Genomic DNA, 20,650 nt, shown 5'->3' with positions numbered 1-20,650 from the left:
TTAAAACAATCTTTCAATGAAAACATAGTATTAGTGATCATAATCCTCCAAAATATTGAGTCCCTTGTTTTACAAAATATATCATCCGGACTCTCCGTTGAAGACCAGCTAGTCAACCAACGAGATCTAATATTAAAATTTAGTTCACAAAAGTCATTCTTTTCAGTTCATTCGTATCTTCCTTGACATATGCATGGGTGTCCTAGCAACCGCGAGCCCGTTTATCACCTGGTCAAAACCCTCTAGGATCCTACTTAGGTGTCCTAGCACTTCACTCACGGACCGCTTCGTCGGTCCTCACCCATCGTACCGGAAGGGCACCATTTTAACCATACCGAGGCTGGTCAAGACCTCGGCACGCTTTGCAACGTCCCTGGACGACTCCCCATCAGCTGTTGTTGCAAAACGAGTCTCTCCTTAGTTAATCACATACCAAATGCTTCCTCCAGCATTCTGGCGTAAAACAGTCCTTTAAAAGAAAACAGAGGTTCTATGCAAATAGAATTCCCGGCTTGAAATTGATTCCACAGAATCCTTTTCCCATAATCCAGATTCTCTTAATGAGAATCATTGATCTCTCATCAGGGTAATCTACCCATCATTGACTAAATTTCCAACTAGATTCTTGGTGAATTCGGTTAAGGAAAAATTACCCTAATTTAATGGTAGTCTAACCTTTGTGTCAAGAATTGGAATTGGTCTCGAGGTTTTTGCTTGATTCAGATTCGAGAAATGGGCAAGTAGTTTACTAGCCGCCATTCTGACAATCGTGGTCTAACCAAAATTATTCGGTTTACTTCTAACTTTGATTCCTAAGGATTTTTTTCATATAAACATCTACTGAACTTCTAACCATAAGGGAATTCTAACTTTATGAAATTCATTCCTTCCTAACCACAATATATTCAAAATTAGTTCTATACGAGAATATCGGGATTTTATAAAAATACTCTTCTTTCATTAATCTAATTTTGGGTAAATATTAATTTGGTGATTTATCTACATAAGAATATCTAAGAATATTCTTTCCACCAATTTAATTATCAACCCTAATTTTCTAGGTGGAATTATGGTGAAAATTCCTCTTTTGTCATCAACAACATTAATTTAAATCTTTTTTCTACTTAAAATGCCATAAAAATTCCTCTTTAAATTAATTACAAATATCCATTTTTTGAATATGCTTAAAATTCCTCTTTTTGTATTTAAATGATTGAATTTCGAATGTCATGGGAATTCCTCTTTTATCATTTAAAATTTCTTATACATAAAATAAAATTATAAAAAATTCTTCCTTTTTTTAAATTAAATAAAAATATCCATTATTTCGAATATGCCAAAATTTCTCTTTTTGCATTTAAATTAAAAGTGTGATTTTCATCATAAATGATTTTATGCTTAAATTAGATGCATAAAAGAAATTCTTTTATATTAAAAGAGTGATTTTCATCATAAATGCTTTGTATGCATGAACATATGCATAAAAGATATTAAAAGTGTGATTTTCATCATAAATGATTTTATGCATAAATTAGATGCATAAGAAAAATTCTTTTATTCTAAAAGTGGAATTCCTAATAAATTGGATTTATGCATGGAAAGATGCATAAAGAATTTATTTTAACCCAAAAGTGTTATTCTCATCAATTTTGATTTTATGCATAGAAAGATGCATAAAGAAATCTATTTTTAGTTCAAAAGAGTTATTTTCATCAATTTTGATTTTATGCATGAGAAGATGCATAAAAGATTGAATTCTAATTCAAAAGTGTCATTCTCATTTAAAATGAATTTATGCATAGGAAGATACATAAAAGATTGATTTTTATTTCGAAAGTGTTATTCCCCTTAAAATGAAATTTATGCATAAATAGATGCGCAAAGAAATCTTATATCAAAAATAAGAATTCTCTTGTATTCTATAAATAGATATGAGGATGTGAAATGAATCAGATAGATGAAAAAGAACGAAGAATGGATAAAGATGTATGTATGTGAAAGAATCAATGTAGATGTATGTGAAAGAATCAATGTAGATGTATGTATGTGAAAGAATCAATGTAGATGTATGTATGTGAAGGATGTATGCGAAAGGAAAGATGTATATGTATGTGATAAGTATGGATGTGGATGTATGAATGTGGATGTGGAAATGGATGTATGGATGTAGATGTGAATGTGGATGTATGGATGTGGATGTGTGGATGTGGATGTGGATGTATGGATGTGGATGTGGATCTATGAATGCGGATGTGGAAATGGATGTATGGATGTGGATGTGGATGTGGATGTGAAAATAGATGTATGGATGTAGATGTGAATGTGAATGTATGGATGTGGATGTATGAATGTGGATGTAGATGTGGATGTGGATGTATGAATGCGGATGTGGAAATGCATGTATGAATGTGAATGTGGATGTGGATGTATGAATGTGAATGTGGATGTGTGGATGTGGAAATGGAAGTGTGGATGTATGAATGTAGATGTGGATGTATGAATGTAAATGTGGATGTGCGGATGTATGAATGTAGATGTGGATGTGGATGTATGAATGTGGATGTGGATGTGGATGTGGATGTGTGAATGTGAATGTGGATGTATGAATGTGGATGTAGATGTGGATGTGGATGTATGAATGTGGATGTGGAAATGGATGTATGGATGTGGATGTGGATGTGGATGTGGATGTATGCATGTGGAAGTGGATGTATGGATGTGAATATGGATATGTATGTATGAATGCGGATGTGGAAGTGGATGTATGGATGTGGAAGTGGATGTATGTATGGATGTGGAAGTACGAATGTAGATGTGTATGTGGAATAATGAATGCGAATGTGTATGTGAAATGATGTGATGTTGATGGATGAGATGTGATGGCATGTAAATTGGGATGTAAATAAATGATATGTGATGTGAATGAATCTGATGTGACGAGATGGAAAATGATGTGATTGGATAAGAATGAGTACACATATGAATGGAATGTGGAATAAGTAATGTGGATTGATGAGGGATAATGTGGAAAGATGAGAGTTCATTATAGAAACTGTATTTGTAAGTTGTTTGTAAATGACTGTTTTATGTCAAGAATGCTGGGGAAGCATTTTGATCGTCTTGTGTGATTAAGGTCGTGGAGACCTAACTGATAAAGTTGCAACTGCTGAGACGAAGAGTCAATGGAGGATGTCTCGCGTAGCAAGGTCGGCCGAGGTCTTGACCAGCCTCGGTTCGATTTAAATGGTGAGCTTCCGGTACGGTGGATGAGGGACCAAGGAAGCGGCCTATGAGTGAAGTGCTAGGTGACCTGCGAAGGATCCTAGGGGGTGCTGACCATACGGTGCTCGGGCTCTGGGTCGCCAAAGATACCCACACGTGCGTCGTGGAAGATATTGGAACAAGGAGTAAGAGTTGTTTTCTGAAACCGAGTATGGATCTGGTTGATTGACCTTGCTGGTCCTCAACTGATGAGTCCATAGCTCTCTTATATGGATCTGTTGGTGGTTGATCTTGCTGATCTTCAACGAGGATTCCATTTTGATTTTTATAAGGGAATATTTACCGGGTACTATGAGCTAGGAACTATCGAAAAGGCCCCTGAGTGAACAGGTGGTGAGCGTTCTGGTTGCCAATGATGCCATAGATAGTCCGGTGAAGGAATGATTGGAAATTAAGACTCAACCAAATATTTTGGAGGATTGTGATCAGTGATACAATGGTTTCATTAAAGGATTGTTTTAAAAGATAACTGATGCTGAGAAAAAGGTAATTTCATATTGGGTGTGTAAGTGGTGTGACTAGTTTTATGTTTGCATGAACTTCCGGCTAGGGGGCCTGGGAACTCTTTTCCCAGGTACCCGAGACAAAACCTAACCAAATTCCTAATTGGATCCCATCATTACAGTGGTTGGGCGGTTGGCTAACCCATGGGACTGGATGGGGTTAGGCTGGACTGATGGATCCGTAAAATGAGACTCAGTTTCTATTGTAGTACGCTAGATGAAGTAAATCCCGGAAAGTAATTGTTCTATGGAAAAAGGAATCAATGGTGGTTGTGCCTCTCGATGGGAAAAAAAGCGTTGATCTCTATGATCCAAGTGCAAGTTTCTTCCTTGATCTGACCAAGTGACTTTAGGTTCTGTTGGATCAGTTTGGTCAATAATGACCCTGACTACGTTAGAGTAAAATTTTATCCTGGAGGAATCACCTGTGCTTTCCAGGCAAGGGAAGTTTTTCTAAGTTCGGTTTTGGAAGAACCGAGGAATTAGTCACCTATCCGGATATCCGTGGGCGAGGCCTCGAGTGTAGAACCCTGCCCCGCGCAAGATGTGCTACTTCCGCTGCTAGCACCCAGAATCCATTGCGCGGTGGGGACGGGGGATCTTACAGTTGGTATCAGAGCCAATTAGCTAATGAGGATCAACCGAGAAGCCAAATATGCCAAATATTTATCAAGAAGCACAAAAAGGTTGTAATTGTGTGATAAAATTCATACAATTTGATATTCAAACTGAAATTCGTAAATTAGTAATTGGGCCTTCAAATGGAAGTACTGCAATTATATGAAATCCCTGACTCGCTTGAGGCCTAGACATGATGGTATTTACCTTATAGTTCCAAGAACCATGACTACCCGTTTATACCGAGGGTATAACTGTAGCTCTTTACTCTGGCAGTATATACGAGTAAATCTAAGACTTGAAATTATAAGCATTAATGCTATCCATATGATGAATTCGAATGTGGTTGATATGATTTTCAATTTTGGTTGAGAACTGATGAGTTGTTTTGGATTCTGATTGAAAAATGATAATCCTTGAAATTTGGTTCAAATATAATAAGCTAAGCAAAAACTCAATGAGGACGATTGGGACATGTTCCTGTGATGATGTTCATAACTAGAATGACGTTAATAACTTCAGCAAATCACTACTATGAGATTAGTGGATTGTGCTGGTAGATTACTACTGGTAACTTTTGATCAGTGGATCAAGTTAAGGGTTGATAAATTAAAAATCTAAAAAATTGAAATCCCCATGGAGGATTGTTCAGATAGAAAAATTCAGTCTGATGGACCATTATTGTGTTAAAGATATGAATGAGATATTCTGAATGAATTGTCAATTGATAATGCGTTCTATATGAGTATCTTTATCCCATGATTCTGTGGGGAGCCGACCTATTTAGAGAACCCCGGAATCAGTTGAATCAAAATTCGGATTGAATCATAAATAAAGAGACTTAACAAGAATTTTTGTATTGATAGGAACATGGACCGAGGTCGTCGTGGTAGAAATGTTAACCCCCAACTCAATGAAGAAGAGCTTGACCTGGATGTTCGTAAAACTCTTCATAGTTCGCAGCAGCCTGGACCTTTCAAGGGTGAAGGGGAAAACTTAGGCGAGGCTGTGGAGAAGTGGATCGAATCAATGGAAGAATACTTCGATGTCACTGGGTACAATGAGAAGAGCAAAATGGCTCTTCCAAGGTTGAAGATAGTGGAGACAGCTAGAGTGGCATGGAGAAACCACTGCAAGACAAACCGTCTCGACCGAAATACCCAAACCTGGACCGATCTCAAGGCTTACCTCAGAAAGACGTTTTGTCTCCTAGACTTTCTTGAAACTAAGATGAATGAGTTCTTGGAACTAAAGCAGGAAAGCCAGACAATTGAAGAGTACCATCAGGCTTTTGCACTTCTCCTTAAATATTCCCCTCAATTGGATGAAGAGCAACTGATGGCCAGGTTCATTCGGGGAATGAACGAGCCATTGGATACTTTAGTCAAGAATGCCAAACCTATTTCCATGGCCGAAGCAGCTCGGATGGCAAAGGATTTCGCCAAAGCCTTTGATTTCAAAGTCCCGCCAAAGCTAGCACCATCACCTTTCAAAAGGTTTTTATTCCCAGAAGATGATTCCAATCTTCCTCCGCCTAAGAGATATCAGGGTCAAACCTAGGATATGGGAAGTTCCAAAATGGAAGAAATGTCTTTTTTTCGAAACTCAATCCCCTGGATTTCAACTTCAGAAGTTCCACCCTTGAACAAGAGAGTGAAATGCTATAACTGTCAAGGATTTGGACATCACAGTATGGATTTCCCAACTCCTTTTGGATCGAGGTTTTCAGGGCAAGAAAATCAGGGATCAAGATTCCAGACTCCCGCCCCTTTCGTCTAGAGTAATCAGGGTTCTATCTGCCAAAATCAAGGAAATCCCAGAGTAGACCCTCTATCCAACCTGCAGTTTCAATCCAAAGTAATGCAAGACCTCCACCTCAGAATAAGGGAAGTCAAAGAGAGTTGTTCCCAAATCGGCCGTCCACTGCCAAGGCAGTAATGCTAGAAGTGATTGAAGAAGAAGAAGAAGAAGATGAAAGAGATCATACTCCACCTGCGAGATGAGGACATCTCGGGTTTTTTAAGTGGGGAAGAATGTAAGATTCCTCCCTAGCCTCTCAGGATGTCCAGTATCTTCCCCTATAGTCAAATCCCTCTTCAGAAATATAAAAGATCTTGTTTCTACCAGTTTTGGCCTAGAGAGAGAAAATCTTCTAGAGAGTGGTAACTCAGTTTTTAAATATTTTTGGATGGAAAAATATCTCTTCTTATTAAAATAAGCTCCCCCAAAACAGAAGTTCAAAAAGATTTTCAGAAGGTGCATTAGAAATCAAGTATAATCTGTTCAAGAGGCCTTATCCTGAGGGTCAAGAATTTTTTTAAAATTTTAAATTAAGGTTCCTATGGGCCAGTAAGATCAATCCATGTGTGGGGAGGAGATAAATCCAATTTGTAAAAGAAAATACCCAAAAATGAGTAAATGCTCACATAAGATGAAGAGTTGACTATGTACAAGGGTTATTAGTAAAAAACTATAAGTATTACTAAAGTTGACTATGTACAAGGGTTATTAGTAAAAAACTATAAGTATTACTAAAAAAAATGAGATATTTTGGGTATAATGATTCCATTTTGACACATGTGTAAGGAAGGGGAGTCCCTTCAAGGAGGCGCCTACTTCACATGCTTGAATGAGTTTTAAACTCAAAAATAATGTGATATTTTTATCTCTCCTCTCTCTTGGATCAAATCGAATCAAAACCGAATTTGGGTATAATGATTCCATTTTGACACATGTGTAAGGAAGGGGAGTCCCTTCAAGGAGGCGCCTACTTCACATGCTTGAATGAGTTTTAAACTCAAAAATAATGTGATATTTTTATCTCTCCTCTCTCTTGGATCAAATCGAATCAAAACCGAATAAAAAAGAAATCAAACTAGGTCCAAATCTAGTCCAAATTCAAGCAAACTGAATCTGAAAAATTCTAGAAATCACTTGGTCTTGGTTAGAGCCTCCCTCTCCTATAAATAGAACCTGAGTCCTTTGTAAAAAAATAGGAGAATTATACTATGCCAAAATTATGCTGAAATAATGATAATTTTTACTATTCTCTAAAATTCTCTCCAAATTGAAGAAATTGGAGCTTCCCTCCTTCTTCAATCTCCATTGGTGGCTCCATCAACACACCAAACCAATTGATTGGTTGGGGGCCTCTACCGTGATCAAAGAATCAAGCAATTTGTAAGGTAAAGTGTGAATTTTGATCTTTTTCCATAAATTCTCAATGTTTCTCTCTTCTCAACCCCTCTCAAGCTTGAGAAGCTTAATTGAAATGGCTTTTTAATGCTATTGAAGTTAATTGATGAATGGTAGTAAGGAAATACATAAATTCCCATTTATGCTTAATTTTAATGGTTTTTATGATTTTGTCTTCTCTAAAATGAAAATGATGTTATGCCTCATTGAAAAAAGGCATTCCCCTCTCTTCTTTAGTAAATTCAACCATTCTTTATCTTAGATGAATGATTAATGGATAAAATCAAGTTTTTCATAATGTTTCTCTTAAATAAGTAGAAATTGCTTACATTAGAATGAATTAAATACTCTTGGTGAAATTCTAGTTGATTTTAGAAAGTTAAAAATTACAAAATGGGCAGCCATACAAAGGAGGTTATGGCGAAATTTTCAAAAATTGGGTAAAAATAAGTTTAACTTTTTTATTCTAAAAGTGTAATTCCTACTAAATTGGATTTATGCATGGATAGATGCATAAAGAATTTAAATTAATCCAAAAAGTGCTATTTTCATCAATTTTTATTTTATGCATAGAAAGATGCATAAAGAATTTTATTTTTATTTCAAAAGAGTGATTTTCATCATAAATGATTTTATGCATAAATTAGATGCATAAAAGAAATTCTTTTATATTAAAAGAGTGATTTTCATCATAAATAATTTGTATGCATAAAAGATATTTTTTTATATTAAAAAGTGTGATTTTTATCATAAATGATTTTATGCATAAATTAGATGCATAAAAGAAATTCTTTTATATTAAAAGAGTGATTTTCATCATAAATGATTTGTATGCATAAACATATGCATAAAAGATATTTTTTTATATTAAAAGTGTGATTTTCATCATAAATGATTTTATGCATAAATTAGATGCATAAAAGAAACTCCTTTATATTAAAAGAGTGATTTTCATCATAAATGATTTGTATGCATAAACATATGCATAAAAGATATTTTTTTATATTAAAAAGTGTGATTTTCATCATAAATGATTTTATGCATAAATTAGATGCATAAAATAAATTCTTTTATATTAAAAGAGTGATTTTCATCTTAAATGCTTTGTATGCATAAACATATGCATAAAAGATATTTTTTATATTAAAAAGTGTTATTTTCATCATAAATAATTTTATACATAAATTAGATGCATAAAAGAAATTCTTTTATATTAAAAGAGTGATTTTCATCATAAATGATTTGTATGCATAAACATATGCATAGAAGATTTTTTTTATATTAAAATTATGATTTTCATCATAAATGATTTTATGCATAAATTAGATGCATAAAAGAAATTCTTTTATATTAAAAGAGTGATTTTCATCATAAATGATTTGTATGCATAAACATATGCATAAAAGATATCTTTTTTATGTTAAAAAGTGTGATTTTCATCATAAATGATTTTATGCAAAACTAGATGCATACAAGAAATTCTTTTATATTAAAAGAGTGATTTTCATCTTAAATGATTTGTATGCATAAAAGATATTTTTTTATATTAAAAGTGTGATTTTCATCATAAATGATTTTATGCATAAAGTAGATGCATAAAAGAAATTCTTTTATATTAAAAGAGTGATTTTCATCATAAATGATTTGTATGCATAAACATATGCATAAAAGATATTTTTTATATTAAAAGTGTGATTTTCATCATAAATGATTTTATGCATAAATTAGATGCATAAGAGAAATTCTTTTATTCTAAAAGTGTAATTCCTACTAAATTGGATTTATGCATGGAAAGATATATAAAGAATTTATTTTAACCCAAAAGTGTTATTCTCATCAATTTTGATTTTATGCGCATAGAAAGATGCATAAAGAAATCTATTTTTAGTTCAAAAGAGTTATTTTCATCAATTTTGATTTTATGCATGAAGATGCATAAAAGATTGAATTTTAATTCAAAAGTGCCATTCTCATTTAAAATGAATTTATGCATAGGAAGATGCATAAAAGATTGATTTTTATTTCGAAAGTGTTATTCCCCTTAAAATGGAATTTATGCATAAATAGATGCGTAAAGAAATCTTATATCAAAAATAAGAATTCTCTTGTATTCTATAAATAGATATGAGGATGTGAAATGAATCAGATAGATGAAAAAGAATGAAGAATGGATGGAGATGTATGTATGTGAAAGAATGGATGTAGATGTATGTATGTGAAGGATGTATGGGAAAGAAAAGATGTATATGTATGTGATAAGTATGGATGTGGATGTATGAATGTGGATGTGGAAATGGATGTATGGATGTAGATGTGAACTAACCTTCATCTGATTAAATCAGATAGAAGGGAAACTATTACAGACTTAACTTGAAGGGATCAACGTTTTTTTCCTAATTGAATCAGGCACAGCTGTTGATCTATTCATTAGAGAAGTCTTTAGGCTTTTATTTAACTACTCGAGTTCTAAGCGTATTCTTATTAATCAATTTTATTATTAAAACTCTACTGATTCCAGCCTAACCCCATTCGGCCCATGGGTCCAACCACTGGAATTGGTAGAACCAGACAAGTACTCACCCACCCATAATTGAATACTTTTCTTAACTTTTGCTTTAGAATACAGATATGCACACACTCCCCTTTAAACTTTAACTTATAAAATAATCCATTGACAAACAATTATTGGTTACAGATATCATAACTCAAAATTTCCATCAGCTCAGGATTCTATCAGGAGTGCTCAGGATAGAGCATGGTTTTATGCTGATAGGGGACGCTCACCTCGGTCTTTTGAGCTAGGAGCGTCGGTTTATTTGAAAGTTCCTAAATATTCTCAAACTTTATCAATAGAAAAGTGCTTAAAATTATCTCCTAGATATTGTGGTCCATTCTAAGTTATAAGTGGGATTGGCATGGTTGGGTATGATCTAAAACTACCTTCACATGTTAGATTTCATCAAGTCTTTCATGTCAACGGACTGAAAGAGAAGCTGGGAGGTGAGGATAACACAGTTACTCCATGAACTCGTTGAGGTTGAGGATTGGGATACTATGTTCCATATGAACTTGAAAAGGTACTTGAATTCAGGGAAAGGAAACTTTGTAATCGCTCAATCCCTGAGGTTAAAATTAAGTGGAAAGATAGGAAAATTGAGGATTCAACGTGGGAGTCAGTTGAGAATGTTCAGCGCAGGTTTCCTTCTTTTCATTGCAAGAGTGCAATGTTTTAAGAAAGGGGAAGTATGTTATGTGCATGTCATATTATGTGCATATACTAGGAGGATAACCCACCCTAGGCATGTGAGCATGGGATCATGGGAGCATGCTCTACTGGGACAAGGGTTAGACCTAACCCGGGTTGGGGTTAGGGTCAAGCAACCAAGGGTCACAAATGGAAATCGAGAGTCAAGAGTCACTTGAGATCTCTCCTATATAATAGGAGCATGGGGCACTCTCAAGGGATATTCTCCTTGTGTAGAGCATAGTATCTACTCTCTTGCCATTTCATACTAGAGCTCCCTCTGCTGGATTAAAGACATACCTTTTGGTGGTATGGGACACCAAGGATAGGTATGTGCTTCTTCATTACTATGATGCGTGCACCTTTTGGCTCGGGGGTGGTCAGGTGGATGAGTATATGTCTAGATTATGTGTGTTTATACGTAGTGATTAGCTAGAGAGATCTTTAGGGTTTTAATAATAAGGCTACTAAGAAAAGTTCATCACCATAAAAGTTTAATAATTAGGCTACTAAGAAAAGTTCATCACCATAAAACAGTGGCAGAAACTCAGGCCAAAAGTTTTGATTCTCAAATTTTGCACAAAAATCCCATGGGTTTTGCTATAACCCAATCAACAACCTTGCATATTTAATTTGTAGCATCAATTGAATGTTGCCCCCACTTCTCCTAACACTACTTCTAGCACTTCTAACATTGCTTGGTGATGATGCAACCCATCCATCTAGGATGGATGCTGTCCTTGTATTTTATAGGGAGGATGATATTCATGTCATCACTCTCAAAGTAGTGTGTCTTAGCTTATTCACTACTGGTACTTTTGAAAAAGCTTGGTGAATTGCCTCTTCTTTAGCAGTTTTATCATGATCCGACTTATTTGAGGAGTCTTGAAGTGGTTGTTTTTCCATGCCTACTCTTAATCTTCCATCTATCCAATCCTTTAGGTCCTTCCATAAGCTTAGGCTTCCTTTGCAGCACAAGGAGCCAACTAAAATCTGGACTTGGGAGGAAAGGAATGAAAAGATGCAGGGGGGAAGAGAGCTTGAGCTCTTGCAAGCACACACACACACTCACAAAACCCTAATAGAGAACACACAAGGTGAGAGGCTGAAATCTTCTTCTTCTTCACTCAACACTCAACACACCATATACAAGAATAAGAGTACACACAATATGAAAGGTACTCAACCAAATACATACACGGGTTCTCTATAGTGTGAACCCGACTAAATGAGCTGGCGCTATAACTATGCCAGTCTCTAGAATGGCTGTCACACAGCCTGTCATCCCACTGGCCGCATATCACCCAAGATCTCACCAACCATGCCAGTGGTGTAAGTGTGGGGCCTATCCCCCAGGCGGGTCATCACTGGCCACCGCCTCACTAGACGAGCTCGATATCTCAACACTCCCCCTCGAGCTCAACTCCATCTCATGTACACCAAGTGAAGCCCTGAATCTGCGGAGCTTCTCTGTACCCAATGCTTTGGTGAAGATGTCAGCTACCTGATCCTCTGTGCTGACATAAACAAGGTCAAGGTCTCCTGCCAAGACCTTCTCTCTGACGAAATGGTAGTGGACCTCTATATGCTTCGTACGAGCATGAAAGACTGGGTTCCTGGCCAACTGTATACTGCTAATGTTGTCACAGAAAATGACAACTTGTCTATCCACTGATAGACCCAAATCTGCAAGTAGCTTTCTCAACCAAGCTACCTCACATGCTGCCATAGCAGCTCCTCTGTACTCGGCCTCTATACTGGATAGAGGCTGCTTCTTGCTGCTCCAAGTCACAGCAGCACTTCCCAAAGAAAACATGAATCCACTAGTAGATCTCCTATCTGAGATACTACCAGCCCAATCAGTATCTGTGTACCCATGTACACATATCTCTGTTCCAGTCTCATAGAATAGTCCACAATGCAAAGTAGACCTCACATACCTCAGTATGCGTCTCACTGCATCCAAATGCGGTTTCCGTGGAACCTGCATAAACTGACTCACCAACCCAACAGCATAGCTCAAATCTGGTCTGGTGATCATCATGTAGATCAAACTTCCTACTATGCGCCTATACATAGTAGGATCCTCCAAGATCTCTCCTGAATCTGCACTCAACTTGCCATTCTGATCCAATGGCATAGAAATAGGCTTACAGCCTATCATACCATACTTGGACAACATGTCCAAGCCATACTGTCTCTGCAGTAATCCAATACCATGTGGTGACCTAATCACCTCAATGCCCAAGAAATATCTTAGCTCCCCCAGATCCTTCATCTCGAACTTCTGTCTAAGCAAATCAAAGATCTCTACATCATGGTCCCCCGTAATGATCAAGTCATCTACATAGATGACAACAAGAACAACTCCTCTATCACCATGTCTCACATACAGCGAGAAATCTGCATTGGCTACATGAAAGCCAATAGTGACAAGATATTCAGAAATCTTGTCAGACCATGCTCTTGGTGCTTGCTTTAAGCCATACAAGGCTTTCTTCAACCTGCAAACATGCTCGAGGTGACCCACATCCTCATAACCAGGTGGCTGCAACATATACACCTCTTCTTGCAAATCCCCATGCAAGAATGCATTCTTTACATCCATCTGATGTAAAGACCATTGCTTTGACGCAGCCACTGCTATCACAACTCTCACCGTTGCCATCTTGGCAACTGGGCTGAAAGTTTCCTCATAATTAATCCCATATGTCTGCGCATATCCTTTGGCTACCAATCTAGCCTTGTACCTGTTTATGCTCCCATCACTATTATGTTTTACTTTGTACACCCACTTGCATCCAATGGCTTTCTTGCCTTCAGGCAATTGCACTAAATCCCAAGTGTCATTTCCATATAGTGCATCCATCTCCTCATCCATAGCTTTCTCCCAACACACATTTCCAACAGCCTCATCAATGCATGTGGGCTCTACAACCTGCACAACCTTTGCCATATATGCATAGTGATGTGCCACATAACCATCATATGTAAATCTCTGCATAGGGTTCTTCACTCTCCCTGATCTTCGCAGCTTTTCATTCATGGCTTCCATAGCCTTCTTTACACCAGGTGTTCTCATAGCTGGGATCCCAAGCTCCTCATCAAGGCTCATATCTGAGCCACTAGACTCTCCATCAACATGAGAATGCCCTGCAGAAATGTCAGGCATACCAAGGGGCTCAACCACTTTCTCTTTTCCTTTACGTGATGTACTAATCACATTTGTAGGACTGGTATTATGACGCAGCCTGCCACTCCATGGTCTATCAATAGACCCACTAGATGAGGACTCTCCTGGTCCACTCAAAGACTGTGATTGCTGACCTGCATTCTCTGCAACCACACTTCCACTCACATCAGCCCCAACAGCTTCTTTTTCAGCAGCATACCAGCTGCTCATCTCATCAAAGACAACATCCCTGCTTACCCTCAACTCACGTGTAGCAGGGTTATAACACCTGTATCCCTTTTGCTCAAGGGAGTATCCAATAAACACACATTTTTCAGCTTTTGGATCCAGCTTAGTTCTCAGCTCATCTGGCACATGCACATATGCAATGCATCCAAAGACTTTCAGATGAGACAAATCTGGTTTTCTGCCAGTAAACCTCTCCTCTGGAGTTACATCATGTATGGCTGCAGTTGGAGTCCTGTTCATGATGTATATTGCTGTAGAAACAGCCTCAGCCCAATAGCTATGCGGCATATTCTTCTCTTCCATCAATGCTCGTGCAATCTCAGCAATGTGCCTGTTTTTCCGCTCAGCAACTCCATTTTGCTGTGGAGTGTATCTGCATGTAAACTGTCTTCGAATACCATTCTTCTTCAAAAATTCAAAGAACTCATTGGAGAAGTACTCTCCCCCTCCATCTGACCTTAGGCACTTTACATATTTCCCTGTTTGCTTTTCAACCAAAACTTTGAAATTCTAAAAGTGAGTGAACACCTCACTCTTCTCCTTCATGAAATATACCCACACTTTCCTTGTGTGGTCATCAATGAAAGTCACATAATACCTGCAGCCTCCCATAGATATGGTCTTCGTAGGACCCCATACATCTGAATGCACAACATCTAGTGCATTTCTGCTCACATATCTATTACGTGGAAACACATGCTTTGTTTGCTTCCCAAATTGGCATGCTTCACATATTTTCTGCATACCTTCCACTTTAAATTTTGGCAGCCCTGTCACAATTCCTTTTGTCTGCATAGACTTCAATCTCTGCACATTTACATGTCCAATCCTTTTATGCCAAATGTCTGTGTCTACAACAATTCCTGAACCATTTGCAAATATCGCAGCACTCATTTCAGGCATGTCTACATTCAATGTAAACATTCTGCCCACTCTGTTGCCTTTTGCAACCAACCTGCACTTGTCTTTAAAATCTTCAACATAACAACCATCAGGGTTAAACCGAACCTGCAAACCCTGCTCAATCATCTGGCCAACTGAAACCAAATTCTTTGTTATGTTCGGTATATGAAGTACATCTGCAAGGTACTTCACTTTGCCATCCTGCATAGACAATGGCACATCTCCAACATGGGCAATTGGATGAGCAGTGTCATCCCCTGTTTCCACAAAACCTGGTCTTTCCGGGTTTTTCATCTCCTTGAACCACTCCCCATGACTTGTCATGTGGTTCGAAGCACCTGAATCCACATACCATACATTATCTTTTTGTGCTGCATCAACATTTTCAGACATGGCATTCACGACATGCTGCATAACAAACAACCTTTCATTATCCTCATTATTTCTGCTTGAGGATGCATAGTTGTTTTGCTGCACTTTCCCATTTTGCATGTCAGCCTGCTTCTTATAACATTCTGCCTGCACATGTCCAGGCTTACCATAATAATAGCATTCACGTGCATCATTATATTGCCTTTGCCAATTTCCACGGCCTCTTTGACTCCCCCTGCCTCTGAATTTGCCTCTTCCACCTGCGTGTTTTTGATGTTGTTGTTGATTCTGGGACTGTTGTTGTTGCTGCTGCTGTGCTGGCCATAATTCTGATTACCTGTTCAGCCACCTCCTTGACTGCGTCCACGGCCTCCTCTACCTCATCCTCTTCCTGAACTCGTGTAGAAGTCCTGTTGCTCTGAAATGTTTTTGCTTTGTGAAGACTGTTGGTCTTCACCCAAGCTCTTCTCTTCAATAATCACCATAGACACCAAATCTGTAAAGTTGGGAATGTTTTCCCGAGTCTGAATAGACGTCTTGAATGCCTTGTATTGTGGCCCAAGACCACGTAGACAGACCTCCACCTTATCATCATCATCTACTGACACACCAATAGATGCAAGGGATTCCACAATACCCTTTATCTTCAACGCATAGTCATTCACAAACATGCTCTTTTTCTCCACAGTATGAAGTTCATTCTTCAACTGTATCCTTGGTACCCGGGACAAAACCTAACCAAATTCCTAATTGGATCGCATCACTACAGTGGTTGGGTGGTTGGCTAACCCATGGGGCTGGATGGGGTTAGGCTGGACTGATGGATCTGTAAATCGAGACTCAAATTCTGTTATTACGATAGATGAAGTAAATCCCGGATAGTAATTGTTCTATGGATAGGAATCAACGGCTGTGCCTCTTGATGGGAAAAAAAGCGTTGATTCCAATAATCCAAGTGTAAGTTTCTTCCTCGAACTGACCGAGTACCTTTAGAGGTGCAGTCGGATCAGTTTGATCAGTAATGGTCTTGACTACATTGAAGTAAAAAATTATCCTGGTGGAATTGCCTGTGCTTTCTGGATAAAGGAAGTTTTTCTGGGTTCGGTTTTGGAAAAACCGACGGATTAGTCTCTTATCCGGATATTCGTGGACGAGGCCCCGAGTGTGGGACTCTGCCCCGCGCAAGAAATGCTACTTCCGCTGCCAGCACCACAAATCCGTTGCGTGGTGGGACAGGGATCTCACACAATTTTAATTAATTCCAATTGCACCTTGGAAAATCTATTTTGATTTTCTATTTCAAAGAAACATTTTTTTGATATTTGAAGAATTTATTTATCCAAAAATATCCCAATTTTGATTTATCACTCTCTAGAATTTTTTTATCTCACTAGGCAAAACAAGGAAAAATGATATTTTCTTGTATTTAGAATCATAGAATGATTACAAGGGATTGAAGTAGAGGCTTATTTGATATTCAAGCTGAGGAGGAATCTTACAATTTGGAACCCATAACTCTTGAGTTATGTGAGGATCTCTACCCCCTATAAACAAAAAAAACATGTCTTTCCAAAGTATGGTAATAACATGCACATGTATTGGGTAGAGAGTCCCCTTGGGGGCATTATACACACTAGACTAGTGTGAGGCAGCTATGCCTCGTATCTACCCACAAAGATCTTACACCAGAAAATGTGTGGTCCCTTCATAATTCTCACAAGTAAGAGACAATTGTGGTAGCTTTGTATAATGCATACATCACACATCAATGCCTTACTCCTCAATCATGAAAGTAGACAACCTCTACAACTTTGGACTGACTTCATTGTTTCCTAGAGTCTAATTTCCTAGAGTCTAATTTCTTGATTTTTCTCATTTTTAAAAGCTTTTTCAAACATAATTTTGGTTTTGTTTGGAAAGCACCTATTTATTCGGATCCACCCTACCACCCACCTTACAGTGGTGTATCCATTTCTACTTTGACGTGATCCATAAGCACATCCTATACCCTATCAATTCCTCTGGGCGGCCCAACCTACTACCCTACCCATTGGTCCTATGGAGCCGACGTGAACTCATGCACCCATAATCAATATTCCTAGTTCATTACTCACACACCCAGCTGAAGCAATGAAAAATAGTTCATGCACACACTCCACAACATACAAGTCCTTTTAAAATTAACGTTGAACGTAAAGCTTTATACATTAAAAGTATTGAAAAACATACAAATTGAAGATCATTCTGAAACTTTGGAATATCATCCAACTAGAAAATAAAACAATATCACATGTATTCAAAAATATCTCCTCGCACTACGTCTTTGGTGTTGAGATATCGAGCTCGTCTAGTGAGGCGGTGGACACTGATGACCCGCCTGGGGGATAGGCCCCACACTTACACCACTGGCATGGTTGGTGAGATCTTGGGTGATATGCGGCCAGTGGGATGACAGGCTATGTGACAGCCATTCTAGAGACTGGCATAGTTATAGCGCCAGCTCATTTAGTCGGGTTCACACTATAGAGAACCCATGTATGTATTTGGTTGAGTACCTTTCATAGTGTGTGTACTCTTATTCTTGTATATGGTGTGTTGAGTGTTGAGTGAAGAAGAAGAAGATTTTTAGCCTCTCACCTTGTGTGTTCTCTATTAGGGTTTTGTGAGTGTGTGTGTGTGCTTGCAAGAGCTCAAGCTCTCTTCCCCCCTGCATCTTTTCATGGTATCAGAGCCTGGTTTGTGCTAAGGGCTGAGCTGCAAGCAAGAGAACCACAGGAAGCGGTACGAGGGTAAGAGCTGCAACTACTCTTCCCTATTTGTGTTGGTGACTACACCCTTGTCGGGAGCTCTACGGGAGGCACCGGCAACGATCTCTGATTGAGGAGCTTTCTTCGCGGGAGTAAAGCTATAGGGCAACTATTATGTTCTATTGGACAAAATTTTCTGGGCCGAAAACGCGTTTCGGGCACGTCTGGACCTCCGTTTTTCAGAAAGCAGGTGATTTTGAGCACTGCGGGTAAGTCATCGATTCTCTGTAGAACTCTGTTTTAAGAACTGCAGGAAGACAGATTGACTGTGCAGACACTATGGGTGCTGCAAAGAGGTCTACAGTTGCCATTGGGTGTATGTATGCACATTGAAGTCACTGGTTGTGACATTTGAGAGTACTACAGTACCGCTGTGCAGAAAATACAGCAGTTTGTGCAGAAAAACTAGAGTGCAGTTTCTGGTAAAATTGTGTGTTTGGCAAGATGTCAAATGATGGGATAACTCAGATTGTGGCTGAGAAGCTTGATAAGAATAACTTCCATGCTTGGAGGTTCAGGTTGACAAATTTCCTGATGGGAAAAGGCTATTGGGACTACATAGAAGGTGAGCATGAAGAGGCACCGGAGATACCGGATATAAATCCGACTGCTGCAGATGTGAAAGAGTTTAAAGACTGGAACCAAGGAGCCAGGAAGGTTATGTATTGGCTATCCATTAGTATACAGGACACCATGATTGGGCACATTCAGGATGCCAAGTCCCCCAAGGAGGCGTGGGACACCTTGGTAAAGCTTTATGAAACAAATACTAAGGCACACAAGATACAGTTGAAGAATGAACATACTGTGGAGAAAAAGAGCGTCTGTGAATGACTATGCACTGAAGATAAAGGGTATTGTGGAATCCCTTGCATCTATTGGTGTGTCAGTAGATGATGATGACAAGGTGGAAGTCTGTCTACGTGGTCTCGAGCCACAATACAAGGCGTTCAAGACGTCCATTCAGACTCGGGAAAACATTCCCAACTTTATAGATTTGGTGTCTATGCTGATTATCGAAGAGAAGAGCTTGGGTGAAGACCAACAGTCTTCACAAAGCAAAAACAGTTCAGAGCAACAGGCCTTCTACACGAGTTCAGGAAGAGGACGAGGTAGAGGAGGCCGTGGACGCGGTCAAGGAGGTGGTTGAACAGGTAATCAGAATTATGGCCAGCAGCAGCAACAACAACAACAGTCCCAGAATCAACAACAACAACAACACGCAAGTGGAAGAGGCAAATTCAGAGGCAGGGGGAGTCAAAGAGGCCGTGGAAATTGGCAAAGGCAATATAATGATGCACGTGAATGCTATTATTGTGGTAAGCCTGGACATGTGCAGGCAGAATGTTATAAGAAGCAGGCTGACATGCAAAATGGGAAAGTGCAGCAAAACAACTATGCATCCTCAAGCAGAAATAATGAGGATAATGAAAGGTTGTTTGTTATGCAGCATGCCGTGAATGCCATGTCTGAAAATGTTGATGCAGCACAAAAAGATAATGTATGGTATGTGGATTCAGGTGCTTCGAACCACATGACGAGTCATAGGGAGTGGTTCAAGGAGATGAAAAACCCAGAAAGACCAGGTTTTGTGGAAACAGGGGATGACACTGCTCATCCAATTGCCCATGTTGGAGATGTGCGATTGTCTATGCAGGATGGCAAACTGAAGTACCTTGCAGATGTACTTCACGTTCCGAACATAACAAAGAATCTGGTTTCAGTTGGCCAGATGATTGAGTAGGGTTTGCAGGTTCGGTTTAACCCTGATGGTTGTTATGTCGAAGACTTCAAAGACAAGTGCAGGTTGGTTGCAAAAGGCAACAAAGTGGACAGAATGTTTACGTTGAATGTAGACATGCCTGAAATGAGTGCTGCCATGTTTGCAAATGGTTCAGGAATTGTTGCAGACACAGACATTTGGCATAAAAGGATTGGACATGTGAATGTGCAGAGATTGAAGTCTATGCAGACTAAAGGAATTGTGACAGGGCTGCCAAAATTTAAAGTGGAAGGTATGCAGAAAATATGTGAAGCATGCCAATTTGGGAAGCAAACAAAGCATGTGTTTCCACGTAACAGATATGTGAGCAGAAATGCACTAGATATTGTGCATTCAGATGTATGGGGTCCTACAAAGACCATATCTATGGGAGGCTACAGGTATTTAGAGTTTTGGTTGAAAAGCAAACAGGGAAATATGTAAAGTGCCTAAGGTCAAATGGAGGGGGAGAGTAATTCTCCAATGAGCTCTGAATTTTTGAAGAAGAATGGTATTCGGAGACAGTTTACATGCAGATACACT

Source organism: Cibotium barometz, chromosome 60, assembly GCF_041138505.1.
Source record: "Cibotium barometz isolate CiBa-2024 chromosome 60, ASM4113850v1, whole genome shotgun sequence".
Classification (NCBI taxonomy): Eukaryota; Viridiplantae; Streptophyta; class Polypodiopsida; order Cyatheales; family Cibotiaceae; genus Cibotium; species Cibotium barometz.
This window is presented reverse-complemented; position numbering follows the sequence as displayed.